Here is a 13890-nt window from a genome sequence, read left to right on the forward strand (position 1 = left end):
TCGCGTAGCAGGGGGTTGAGGTTATCGCGTGGCTTGTCGACATATAGGGTGATATCATCGGCATATAATGCCACAAGGAGCTGTCGCTCCGGGTAGATAAGAGAACGGTGGTTATGGTGCTGTCCGAGTTTAGCAGCAAGCGGCTCTATGGCGATCGCGAAAAGGACGGGGGAAAGGGGACACCCCTGTCTTGTGCCTCTCTGGATGGGAAAAGGGGCAGATCGTGCCCCATTGAGAAGGACGGAAGCACACGGTTCACCATAAAGCAGTCTAATCCAGTCGAGGAAGCTGTAAGGGATCCCCATGCGTTCAAGGAGGGCAAATAGATAATCCCATTCAAGAGAATCAAACGCCTTAGTGGCGTCGAGGAACACAGCCGCAGCCTCGCATCTTGGATTAATATCCCGTAGTACTGCCTGGAGGGTACGTAGGTTATGGGAGGTTGCCCTATTGGGAACGAAGCCTGCCTGGTCGGGAAGGACCAGGCGCTCCATCAGCAGGTTAAGGCGGGACGACAGGACTTTCGCTAGGATTTTAACATCCGTATTAAGTAGGGACAGAGGTCTGTAGGAGTCGCAGTGCTCTGGTGGTTTGCCCGGTTTCAACAGGGAAGTGATGAGGGCTTCGCGCATAGATGCGGGTAAGAGACCGCCTTCGAGAGAGGCATAGTATACCTGCTGGAGAATAGGGGCTAGGATATGGACGTACGCTTTGTAAAAGTCGACTGGCAGTCCATCAGATCCAGGCGCCTTACCTGACTTCATGGACATAATGGCATCTTTGATTTCATCCACTTCGAGTATATGGTGGAGAAATTTTTGTTGGGACGGGCCGAGCCAGGCAATGGCAGTGTCGTCCAGGTAGGAGCCTAGGTTAATAGGGACCGACTTGTGAGAGGTGTAGAGAGAGGAATAGTGATCGGTAAGGATGCGTAGTTGTGCGGGCAGATCTCGCTGTGGGACTTGGTGCTCATCCAGCAGAGGGGTGACATAGCCATTGTACCTAGGGGGCCGCACCGCGGAGGCAAGCGCTCTTCCGGGCCTGTCCCCTTCACCAAAGACACGCGCTGTGTGGTGCTTGCCGAGGAATTTACTCTCCCTTTCCGCCGCCTCGGTGTATTCGTTCAATTTTTCACGAAGGAGAGCGTTAGAGGCATGGTCTCGGGGCCCGCGCGCGCCAATGCGCTCCAGCTCCCTCAGTTCGGATTCGAGTTTGCGAAGCTCACCCCGCAGGGATTTAAGGACCCCACCCCCCTTAGAAATACACCACCCACGGACAGTGACTTTGAAAGCCTCCCAGACCACGGTGAGGTCCGATACCGACCCCATATTTCGGTCAAAAAAATCTTGGACGTCCTGTTCAAGGTCAGCTCGAAAGGCGGAATCAGCAAGGTGGGAGGGATTGAGGCGCCAGCTAAGATACGGGGAGGTCTCAATGGGGATGCAAAGTGATATGAGGACCGGGGAATGGTCGGAGAAGGTCCTGGGTCGGAGAATAGCTTTGGTCAACCAGGGAGAGAGGCCCACCGTAAGAACACGTAGTCTAATCTCGCCCATGTGGAATGTACAGCAGAATAGTGAGTGCCTTGTTTGAGGGACGGGTGCAAGTGCCGCCAGGAATCGATGAGGGAGTGGTCAGTGATAAAGGAAGAGAGGACGCGCTGGGTACGAGAGTAGTGTACCGCCTGAGGGTGAGAGCGGTCCATGCACGGCGAGATGACGGCATTGAAATCGCCACCGAGGATCACATGGCTCACGCCCAGGGTTTGAATTTTCCCCCATAATGTAAGCAGCGACGAAGTGTCATCAATATTGCGGCCATAATAGCATGCAAGGAGAATCGAATGAGAGTGTAGCGTCCCCCAGACCATACAGTATCGCCCCCCCGGGTCCACTTCCGTACCCACAGGCACAAACCTTACGCCCCGCCGTACCAAGATCGTGACTCCCCTGGCATAATTAGAGTAGGAGGAGAAGACCCTGCAAGAAGCCCATCTAGATGCAAAGAGGGGCGAGCTATCCGACCGTAAATGTGTTTCTTGGAGCATAGCAATGGAAATACAATGCCTATCAAGGTACCCTAAGATCTGCCTCTTCTTCCTTGGGTCATTCAGCCCCCTTATATTCCACGACACCAGCTGGAGTTGGTGCGCCGGTGACATATTCTCTACGTCACCCATTCACACAAAAGTAGCATCCTGTAGCATGAAAACACATTGTTGAAGACCAGAGCACAATAAGTTCCGAACGCAGTAAGCTTGTCTCGCAGATGACCCCCCCACATCCCATCCAGGTACAACACAACCCGTACGGCTAGGTCGTCAGTAAGGAAACAAAAACCATTCCCACCCACACCGGCAACCCCAACTGGCCGGGAATTCAACCCCCACCCAGTACCCCGAAACCCAAACCAGTGACTCTCGAAACAGAGTAGAACAACAAAACCACTTCCCAGGAGGGAAGAAGTGCTCAGGGGTTCGCCCATTGGGGGGACCGAAACTAGGGGCCCCAGACGCGCCAAAACCGCCTCCTTACTTACACCCACTGAGCACAGGTGAACCTGTCGTCTGACGTGGGACGGAGGCGGGTGACCGAGCGCAGGCATGTGACATTAGACAGTGAGACCCTGCATCAAACTAGTAACCAATACAAATCACACCAGCCCAAGTGTGTCCAAAGTGATTTACATCGCCCTGTCTGCCAGCTCCATCTCAGTCTTGCTGCGACAATGGTGATTGCGATCTTGATCTGCGCCGAGCCGCATCAGCGCCACCCCCCTCCCCTCTGCAGCTCTTAAGGAAGTCCTCCACCTGATGAGGATTTTGAAAGAGGTGATGTTTACCCTGAAACGTGACTTTCAGTCTGGCAGGGTAGAGCATAGCATATGACATCTCCCTCGCCTGGAGCCTCTTCTTGACCGCCGTGAATTTGCGCCTGGCCTCCTGTACGGCGGAGGTGAAATCGGGAAAGAAGGAGAGAGTGGTGTTACAGTAATGCACAGTTCCCACCTCCCTTGCCCGTCTCAACACCGAGTCTCTGTCTCTATAATTCAGAAAGCGAACAATTACGGGGCGAGGTTGCGCTCCGGGAGGTGGGCGCGCCGCAAGTGATCTGTGGGCTCTCTCAACAATGAAGTGCGACGAGAAGGATTCGACGAGGGGGACTAACTCTGTTGCAGAACCTACCTGGGATTCCTGGGACACTCGCCACTTGCCACACGCCGCCGCTGGGGCCCAAACGCTGCCGGTTCCCCCTGCCGCCAGTGATTTCCAGCTTCACGGCCGCCGGGGAACTACAGCTCCCAGCAGGCCGAGCGGGTCACTTCCTGGTGAAGCGCGCCCGGAGGCGCAGAAAAGGAGGAGGCTCCCGCTGAGGAGCGGGGGGACTAACTCTGTTGCAGAACCTACCTGGGATTCCTGGGACACTCGCCACTTGCCACACGCCGCAGCTGGGGCCCAAACGCTGCCGGTTCCCCCTGCCGCCAGTGATTTCCAGCTTCACGGCCGCCGGGGAACTACAGCTCCCAGCAGGCCGAGCGGGTCACTTCCTGGTGAAGCGCGCCCGGAGGCGCAGAAAAGGAGGAGACTCCCGCTGAGGAGCGGGGGGACTAACTCTGTTGCAGAACCTACCTGGGATTCCTGGGACACTCACCACTTGCCACACGCCGCCGCTGGGGCCCAAACGCTGCCGGTTCCCCCTGCCGCCAGTGATTTCCAGCTTCACGGCCGCCGGGGAACTACAGCTCCCAGCAGGCCGAGCGGGTCACTTCCTGGTGAAGCGCGCCCGGAGGCGCAGAAAAGGAGGAGACTCCGGCTGAGGAGCGGGGGGACTAACTCTGTTGCAGAACCTACCTTGGATTCCTGGGACACTCGCCACTTGCCACACGCCGCCGCTGGGGCCCAAACGCTGCCGGTTCCCCCTGCCGCCAGTGATTTCCAGCTTCACGGCCGCCGGGGAACTACAGCTCCCAGCAGGCCGAGCGGGTCACTTCCTGGTGAAGCGCGCCCGGAGGCGCAGAAAAGGAGGAGGCTTCCTCCGCGTCGCGGAACGCGCGCGGGACCGCGCCGGGCTAAGCCCGGGCAAAGGGCGGGCCCTCTGTGGCCCTCAGAGGCACGAGGAGGACGGGACGGGCCACATCTCTTGGCTCCAACGCTAAAGAAGTGACACGTAAGGGGGTATACAAACTTTCCATACTACAGCCAGAGAATGGAAAAACTTATTCTGAGCTATGCATCACCCACCACTATTTGTGAAATGGTTATTGATGATGGTCGTCAACTGCTATCCCCGTCACACACCCCTGTTAATCTGCCAAACTTGCCCTTTTGGGAGGAACTAAATGCACTGTGCGGGACTAACTTTATTCCAATAACATCCCCCTCCCCCATAAAAGGCCCTAGTATTAACACTCCCCCTGATAGACCATGTGAACTTTCCCTACTACCTAATAAGGACAACATTGAGGCAACCGCTCTATCGCTGGGCCAAAGTGCGAAAAGGAAACATGAAGGGGCAAATGATTGCGAACTACAACCTAAAACACAAAAACCCTGTACTGATCCCCCATCGCCTGTTATAAACTCTACCATACCCAGGGGGGTCAGTGAATATTTGGATGACAAAGTATCATCGTTGCAATTGCGACTACTGCCCCAGCTCGAACAGTTGTTAAAGTCTGTAATAGCACCTTTGCTAGAACAAATTTCCGCTTTAGGGGATAGGCTGACAAGTGTAGAGTCCGCCATAAAAGCCAACTCTTTACCTGATATAAAGATGACAACATCCAACTGCCCTATTCCACGATTTGTATCTGAAGTGCCTTTGTTAATTGACACAACAAAAAATGTTCCAGCCCCAAGTAAATTACCTCCATCTGTTACTAAAACAGCGCGCAAACCTTTGGTACATACAAAAAAGGTCCAGATTGATAGACAGCCTCCTAAGAGTCAATCCCCACCGGTCACTAGAGTTGCCCCCAATCCTTTGTTAACAAATCACTCTGCTATTAGAGCAGAGTCTAACAGAACTGCACATATAGACCTACCTCCAGAAGCCGCCCCCTTTGTGCTAGTTCTTTCGGGAGTCCCAGCTCCCGCTCATAGGAAACCCGAGAGATATCAGGACCTTTTGTACAAGGTCATTTTCTGGCTAGATAAAAATAGACCCCTGCCACCAAATATGGATGGTGGTATCCTGAGTGTTAGAAGGGTGGGCTGGTTAGGGTCACTAGCCAAGGACATTCCGGGAGACCTAATCCTTGTTAAATTTAGGAATAGGAACATCGTCCCCTACCTAAGATCCTTGCAGCCCCATGAAGGTGACGGTCCCATCTCCATTTGGGATTTGTATGATTTTTATCCATGTACCCCACACATCCCCTTATTAAGATCAACAGCAGTATACAATTGCTTCCTAGAAAGGGGTGATATTAGCCCTTCAGCCCCCCATAGACACGACATACCCTATTAATACTGCAATGGTTGAATAGCTGTTATTAAGGGTCTAGTCAATATTTTACCTCAGTCAGTAATGTGGTCTCATGTAGTATGTTCTTAGACCAGGTATAGGCTCCTATAGATTGGGCATATGTCTCTTTTTAACTTGCATTATATGTAATTACGAAGTGTTAATAGCTAAGTGTCTAATCTGTTAAACTATTCTTTTTCTGGGAAGTATTCCTGAATAGACCATTTATATCTGTATTAACATTGTCACTAACGTCTTTCTATGCAATTTAATTGTTTTTTTTAAACAAAATTCTTGAAGGAATATTTTAATTGTCTGTATAAATCTGTACATATTAGTTGTGTGTTTTGTGTATGTATTTTATATGCCTGTCTTTTATGAAGAAGAACTTCGAAATAAAGACGTTAAAAACTGAAAACTGATTCTTTCCCAAACAGTTCGACAAGGAGGTTCTCCATAAAGGTCTCCATTTTACCAGTGTTGGTGGTCTCCGCAAGGCCCAGGACGCGTACATTATTCCGCCGAGACCTCGCTTCCAAGTCCTCGTTCTTATCTGCGATGAGCTTAAGTAGTCTGTCCATCTGGGTGACTTGGTTGCTTGTCGAGGTGGCGCCATCTTCCAGGACAGAGATCCTATCTTCCGTGTCCTTAAGACGAGTGTCATGCTGTTCAAGCCTGGTGACCACACTGTCCATGCGCGTGTTGATGTTATCAATCTTGGTGTCAATAGTAACAAGACTTTGCTTCAGGCCCAGCAACAATGCCCTCCAGTCCTCATCCGGAGGCGCCTGGGAGGCCGGGCCCCCATCAGGCTCCGGCGTCGATTTTGGAGTCTTTTTAGTCTCAAAAGGGATCCTGGACTGCCTGGCGTCACCGCGGCCCATGGCTCCCCTGGGCGCCCGAGACGACGGAGGAGAAGCAGTCGCCAGGACGCAAAGGAGTGGATGGTGGAGGCCGAGACAATGTCCTTCAGGCCGTGCACTCGCAGGCAGTAGTGAGAAGCCCTGCTAGGACGCCCAGGCCGCCCTCCAAATGGTACCCCCGCAGGGGGCCAGCGAGGATGTTAGCCCTGCAGGAGCGGCAGCACCGCGGACCGGCGTCCCACGCAGCGCCACCGACTGTGCAGGCCTCACAACAGGTCGAGTCTGTGCCTCTCGCACAGGGGTGGAGGACGCAGATCTAGCAGCAGTGGCAATGAGAAGGGGGGGAGGGGGAGGCCAGCCGAGAGGACCGGCAGAAAGCCAAGTCGGACATGCAGTGCGGCAGGGAAGACGAGCCAGGCAGAGGAGGGGGGGGTGTCCAAAGTGGGGAGAAAATATGTCCCAGGAAGGGTCCAGGACCATGCAGCAACCCCACAAGGCAAGGCCCGGTGCGACCCAGTCACAGCCCGGATCGGGCGCCTGCAGCACAGGCAGCGAGAGTAATCCAGCTCCAAAGGAGGAACCCAGGCGGATGGTGCAGTCCATGCCTCGGGTGTATGGGTGGGGGGGGCAAAGTACGGAGGGCAAGTCCAGTGTTGGTACCACTCCCAGCCGCCACAGCCCGCAGCAGTCAGCCCAAGATGGCGGGAGGTCCGAGCGCCAAGGACACAGCGCGGCGCAGTCGGGCCCAGCAGCGGTGGCGGGGGGAGGGAGGGCGGGCGGGCAGCAGCAGGAGAGACAAGGAGAAATCGGGCAGCTCTCACCTGGGAAGTCGTGCCCCCCCCCTCCCCCCCCGGGGTATCGGATGTAGTCCTCAGGTGCACCGCAGGCCGGAACTCCGCCGTGGGCCGACCTCCAGACCGCCACAGCAAGGCCGCAAAGCCCCGGACTGTCCTGAGGGAGAGGAGCCGGACAGGAGGAACACCGCAGCAGCACCTCGGGCCGCCCCAGCACAAACAGGCAGCCGGTCCCGGCAGAAAGCAGGCAAACAGGGCGAGTCTGGGATCGCCGTGAGCAGCGCGATGAGAGGCAGGCGTAGGTGCGATGCAAACGCGGATTTATCAGGGCAGGATCACTGAAGGAGAGGTTGGAGCGCTCGGTCCGGCGGGAGCCTCACATCGGTGTGGCCATCTTGGTCTGGCGCCACCTACAGTGGGGCTTGAACCCGCCCCTCTTCTCCGTTGGCTGGCTTCCTAAACGGAGGCCAGCCATTGGAGGAGAGGGGCGTGCCTCTGTTCAAGCCCCGTCTTTTTGCGATTCAGGGGTGTGTTTTTTGCAGTTTTTAAACCGTGACGTCATCCATCAATCAACTGCTAAAAACACGCCCCCGAATCGCGAAAATGTCGGAGCTTTGCAGCAGCCATTTCAGGCCGACCGCCGCCGCAAGAAGTCGCCGAGTCCTCGCCTCTGCACCTCTCTCCTCAGACCTCAGCAAGCCTCAGGATCTGTCTCGCCAGCATGTCTACAGATCTTTCGAGCGCACTCTGCCAAACCTAAATATGTCTGCACTTCTCTGCAGAATTCACGGAGGCTGTCGAACCTCTCCTCTCGATCGAATTTCTCTCCAGGGAATTCACTTATATGTCCCCTAGCTCTCTCCTATGGGTAGGTATCGCGTGACCTCTGTGTACAGTGGCGATATGTTAACATCTCTCCTCTTCGGAAAGTGCACAGATACAGAGACATCGCTGCAGGACCTCCAGAGAGACAGCCCCTGGCAGTCCCTGCGGCAGAGCCGTGGAGATGTTTGCGAATCTGCATGTTTCTCCCTGGCATTTTGGTAGCAGCGGTTCCAGCCGAGCGCAGCCGGGGTGTGCTCTGCCTCATTCATCAATGGCCTCTGTGCTGTGCTCCTGTGAAGGAGAGGGTACAGGAGAGAGGGGGCTCTCCGTCCGGTAGCTTCTGCACCCGTCCATCCCTAGCTGTTCATCCGCGAGACCCACACCGGGAGCACCTCGCTGATGATCTGCGAGACAACCCTCTCTAGGGGCAGGAGGGTCCGGGCCCAGACCCCGGGCCCTCCTGCCTTATCTCAACCCACTGCTGATCTGCGAGAGCCCCTCACCTGGGGCATGGGGGCGACCGTCCTGACCGGGCTCCCCTACCTTATCTCACCCAGGGATAGGGATGAACTCCAGACACCAGTGTGCCCCTGGCCCGGTAGTCGACAACTTGCAGTCACTGCTGCTAAGGCAAACCCTACTGCCTGCTGTCAAATGTCAACTGCTGGGCGGCAGACTCAAGGCGAGTTCGTCGTATATGGTTATGTGGTTGTATCACATTATAAAATATAACAGCGCATACAATGTTTATATTATAACATATAGCTAAACAACAGGGCGTGGTGATGGACAGAGTTTCTGAATTAAGCAGAATACTCTCACCCAGTCAAGAGATCAGGGCTTAATCCAACACCGTTTTTTAGCTCACTGCACCATCCCAGCTAAGAACCTGGCTATATGCAAATTAGTCTGTCCCTGGCCCAGTGTATCATGGGAATAGGGCAAACCAAACTACCAAGCCAATTCTTTCACTGGGAAGGAAACAAGCTACCGGGGACCGGTTTCTGGCATTTCAGCCGTCTTCGGCCCGGCTTGCTTGAATCCTGATGGTGCAATGAGCTAGGGACTCACGTCTGAGTATACCCTTCCACGCTTATATTATAACATATAGCAGCACATAGACTTATCATCCATTCTGTGATAGATGTATCACACTATCGGTGCTATCTATCATAATGTAGATACACAATATTGATTGATATAGCGAACAGAACTAAAAGAGCCTGGAGGCGCTTGTGAGTCAGAACAATTATGTGTTTAGTATGATGTGTATCATAGCCTGCAGATTATCTAAATTGAATAAAAACACAATATGTGGAGATTAGTGTAACTTGAGTGAAACCTGCTCTGTTCTCCCCAGCCAAGCCTTTCATCCTTCTGTTGTCGATAAACTCCGTTCCAATAAGATCGAGCATAGCATTAGGATTCTTTAATGTGCTTTGCGCTTAAATGCTCTATAAAGCCTGAACATGTATTATTGTTTCAAGTGTTAACATGTTACTGCTGTACCAGTATAGAATGGACCCTTGGAACTTCCCGGTGCTTGAAGTACCGAGGGTGAGTGCCCGCTGGTAGGCGAGATGGGGTCAGACTGCAGCAGCCTCCGTGTCCGGGCACTGGAAGGTCCGAAAAGCAGCAAAACAACGCTTTAGCCTCCCACCACTTCAATGGTTTAGAGGGTTAGTGTACTGTTGGAGAAACTGAGAACGTCGGAGCATCCCGGTGCTTAAAGTGCCTAGAGGACGAGCTCTCCCTAGGGAGAGCCTGGGAACACTTTAGCCTCCAGCTCCGCCACCAGAACCATCTGCATACACAGGCTGAGAGACGCTGGGAGCACCGGAGCCTTCGGCGAGTCACTGCAACGCACAGGTAAGTGTTTGCATGGGCGTAGGAAGTGTGGGGGACGCGGGGGACATATCCCCCCCAGATTTTCTAGTGGGGGGGACACGGGGGACAAGGGTGGGGGGTTCGAGGGGACGAAGTAACTTGCCCTCTCTCTCCTATTAGTTGCTGGGCCATTGACACGTAAAAATCACTAGTGCTTTGACGTGCCAATGGCCCTGTACTTAACCTGTGTGACTTTACCTTTTGTGTGCTGCAAAGCTCCAGGAATCATTTCACACCTCGTTCTCGCTACCCCGGCTGCCTGCAGTCTGCACTTCAGGACAAAGGGAGAGAAGTCGTTTGTTTATTGCTGTCTGCATCCTGCCCTTCCCCAGCACCGGCTTGACCTTATTCACACTACCTACGCAATTCAGTCACTCAAATGCTACTGCTCTGCTTAAATGTTTATTTTAAGCAGTTGAAACTCACCCTGGAACATTAAAACAAATTAGCATTAGTCTAGTCTAAGCACGCATCTGGGTTACGTTGTGACAGATGTGTTAGTCTGTCCTAATACTTACACAGATAATTGAAATACCACTATTTTGTCTTATTTTTAGGTCTCGTAGCGATACAGCGCGTCAGCGCTGTACTCGCCGAGATCTTATGTCAGGGAGCATGCTTCCCAGGAGACAGTCTGGGTCGCGCGCTTTGCCTTTTCCGCCGGCCGCGCGCGCGCGAACGCGCTCGCCGTGTCTGTCTCCTGGGAAGCATACATACACAGGCACCCTCTGCACGCATGCGCACACACAGAGACACACACACAAGCACACATCCACGCACGCACACATACAGAGACCCCCGTCGCGCACACACACACGCTCCTCCGTTGCACACACACACACGCTCGCACACACAAGCGCACCGCCCCCCATCCCACTTACCGCCAGTCCGGTCTTTCCCCTCATCTCGTGCACAAGCTGCGCAGGACACCAGTTAATGCATCCCCTCTCCTCGCGCGCCACAGTCCACGTCATCACGTCATCACTTCGCCCGACAGAAAACGTGCCACGTGACGTCGCTGGTGGTGTTGTTATTCTGTCCCAATATGGCGTCTATCATGGAAGGTCCGCTAAGCAAATGGACGAACGTTATGAAAAGTTGGCAGTACCGCTGGTTCGTGCTGGATTACAACGCGGGTCTCTTGTCGTACTACACGGTAAGGGAGCGGCAAGTTCTACGTGACTTACTTTTTGGGGGTGTCTAATGCATGTGGGCGGGGCATCTAATTTACAGAGGATGACTTTTGGAGAGAAGCAGAGTGGAGGTCATGTGCGATAAAGTGCCTGGCAGCAGCAGAGAGCGCTGTGCTGACATCAGTGACAGTTCTGCCTTCGTAGCACCCTCACGCAGGCCCCGTGGTATGGACAGCGCCTTGCAGTAATGGCAGATGCACTCTCGGCGCTGCACAAAGCGTCACTACCTCAGTGTGCATTGGAAGCCGCAACACACACTAGACCGCGCCTAGAGGTAGTAATTAAGTGCAGTGTGCCCTGCCAGCTTACAAACACACTGCCGCCATCAAGGAGAGTCACCAGGCACTGCGCTGCTGCTCGCTTCAAGGCACCTAGGCGTGTGCACACAGCGTCACTCAGTCACGCTCTTCCTCTCATCCCATTCTTTGCCCAGTTGTCTTCTCTTCTTCTCCATTTCAACCTCTTCTTTCTCTATGCCTCCTGTCTCATGTGCTCCTCCCGTGTTTGTGTGGTTTCTCGTTTGTTTTTTTCCTCTCTCTCCACAGTGCTTGTATCCGTGTTCCACCTTTCTGCTCCTTCAGTGTTCTCCCTTTTCTGTTCTACTTTCCCCTCACCCCACCTTCTCTTTGCCCCTTACCACACCTAACCTTCTCTTCGCGGTCTTTCCACATCTTCCTTTTACATACTTTTCCCTTCTCCCCTGTCCCCAAGCTGAAGACAGTCAAGGGGGGTTGTAAATCCTGTATTTGTAAAGCACGAACAGTTACCCGGAGGCATCCCGGCGTTGGGGGCCGTCAGGAATATTACGCAATTTATTGCCCAGAGTCACATGGTGCTGGGCTGACTTGTTTCCGTTTCCCACCCGCTCCTACATTACGACCGCTCTACCTCACACCAGCTTTTTTATTTATTTATTTTAATTGAGTCGATCAAATCCTCAAAACCCCCTGCTTCTGCTCCCACCCCAGCCTCTCTCCATGGAAAGTTCTGTCCTGACGTCCCTTTCCCCTTCAGATACAACTGCCCTCAGCCTGGTCTCCTGAGCCTCCATCTCTGCTCACCACCCATACTTCAATGGTACATTCTTAGACTTTGGTACATCAACAGATGTTAGATTTTTGCCTCACTCTTTAGGGTCTTGAACCTCAGTGACATCATCCAAAAGAATATAGCATCTCAGGGGCCACAAACACAAGCACAAAAACAAAGCAGGGAAAGAGGACTTCCGACCATTTATTGAGGGCCTCACCCTTACCCACCACTATCCGGTCCTACCCTCTTCAAGGGAAACTCACCTGATTTCCAAATCTCCTCAACAAAGACATTCTTTTGAAACCATATTAACGTATAATACTGATTGGCCCAATCCTTCTGCTATTAGTAACACCAATACAGACTTTGCTAAAAATTTAATGCAACCCATTGTCATATACAATGCCAAAAACTCAAACTTTAATGCTGCGAGACCTATTGCATTGCAAATGCTTGTTTTTTATAGCGCTACTCAACCCCATCCCGGGTGTTGGAGTGTACATCACTCATACACATAATACTTTAACAATAAAACATATGTGTAAATCCTTTTACATGATGTGTTCCATAAGATAGTGAGCGTTAAAAGGTGTAGGAGTCACATGTGCTTTAATTAATAGGTTACGGTGTAATATTCGAAAGATTACAATGTATGAAACGCAAGCACTTAAAGGATCTCTTTGTTAAATGCAGTTCCCCACTCACCCAGCGACATAAAAAAAATCTATCATCTGTGTGTCACATGATGTGCTCTGTGGGAGACATATTAACCCTCTATGCCACTCTGATTAAAAACTGGAACTAGACAAAATCCTTGTCTCTCCAGCAAGTGCATTAACCTCCAGAATTATCTCACCATTATTTCCTCAGATTTACTGGATACATATTGATCTCAGCAGCAGGTCCCTTAGCCCCATGAGATATTTTAAAATGCAAACTTAGTAACCAATTAAGCAGAACAGATTTACTGCCACATTTCTCCTTGTTGTCGATTTCTTTCTGGCAGAGTTTGAATTAATAAATGTCTAAGTGGAGGCCAAGATCTTGCGCCGGTGTTGCATCACTTTTTTTGACCCAGCTCCAACGTAAAATCTTATTTGTTAAATATTGTAATGCGCTCACATGTACTCATGATAGAACCACTTAACGTATGAGTGGTCATAGAATCTGATGTCATTTTTTATGATATCACTTCCTGCGAGGTCATGTGCGATGTCACACACTGTGATGTCACTTACAATGACACATAAAAATCCTTCAAAATAATCAGGTAAGTAGCACAAATATACACTGGTTTCCATTGGAAGACCAAACCATAAAGTAAGAAAGTGGAATGCGAACTACAAAGGACAACAGAACTTGAATCAGAAGACTCAGAGTTGCTAGGGAGACAAGGAACCACCCAAGGTAAGTACCCAGGAACCCCACAGAGGTTGTGGGCAAAGTGGAAACACAGCTGCATGCCCAATGGAAGTCAATGGAGAAGTCGCAGTTGCAATTTTAAAGAAGGACCCTTCCCAGAGGACCCCGAAGAGACCCTTTGTAAGACTGGAGGTTGGAGATGCCCCGGGAACCAGGTTACTTGCACCAGAAAAGCCAGGTGCATAGGGGTGATGTGACGTTGGAACCTGCCTTAGACAAAAATGGAAGACTCCGAAGATCATACCTCTGGGGAGGCCTGTGAAGGAGTCCAGTGGAATCCAAGAGTGGATTTTTGAGGAAGAGAACCTGCAACTAGAGATGAGAGTCTATGCCACTCAGAAGTGACCAGGATTCACGGAAGCACAAGGCCCACCAATGACAGGAGGTTGAAGAGTGAAGACTGTGACAT

General features: G+C 52.2%; 1 protein-coding gene across 1 annotated transcript in view; it reads right to left on the reverse strand.

Annotated features, from left to right (window-relative positions):
• The window catches only part of LOC147711087 (uncharacterized), a 1001373-nt gene that overhangs the window by 599634 nt on the left and 387849 nt on the right, over positions 1 to 13890 (reverse strand). The gene's annotated exons all lie outside the window — the stretch shown is intronic.

Source organism: Lissotriton vulgaris, chromosome 5 (assembly GCF_964263255.1).
Source record: "Lissotriton vulgaris chromosome 5, aLisVul1.2, whole genome shotgun sequence".
NCBI lineage: Eukaryota > Metazoa > Chordata > Amphibia > Caudata > Salamandridae > Lissotriton > Lissotriton vulgaris.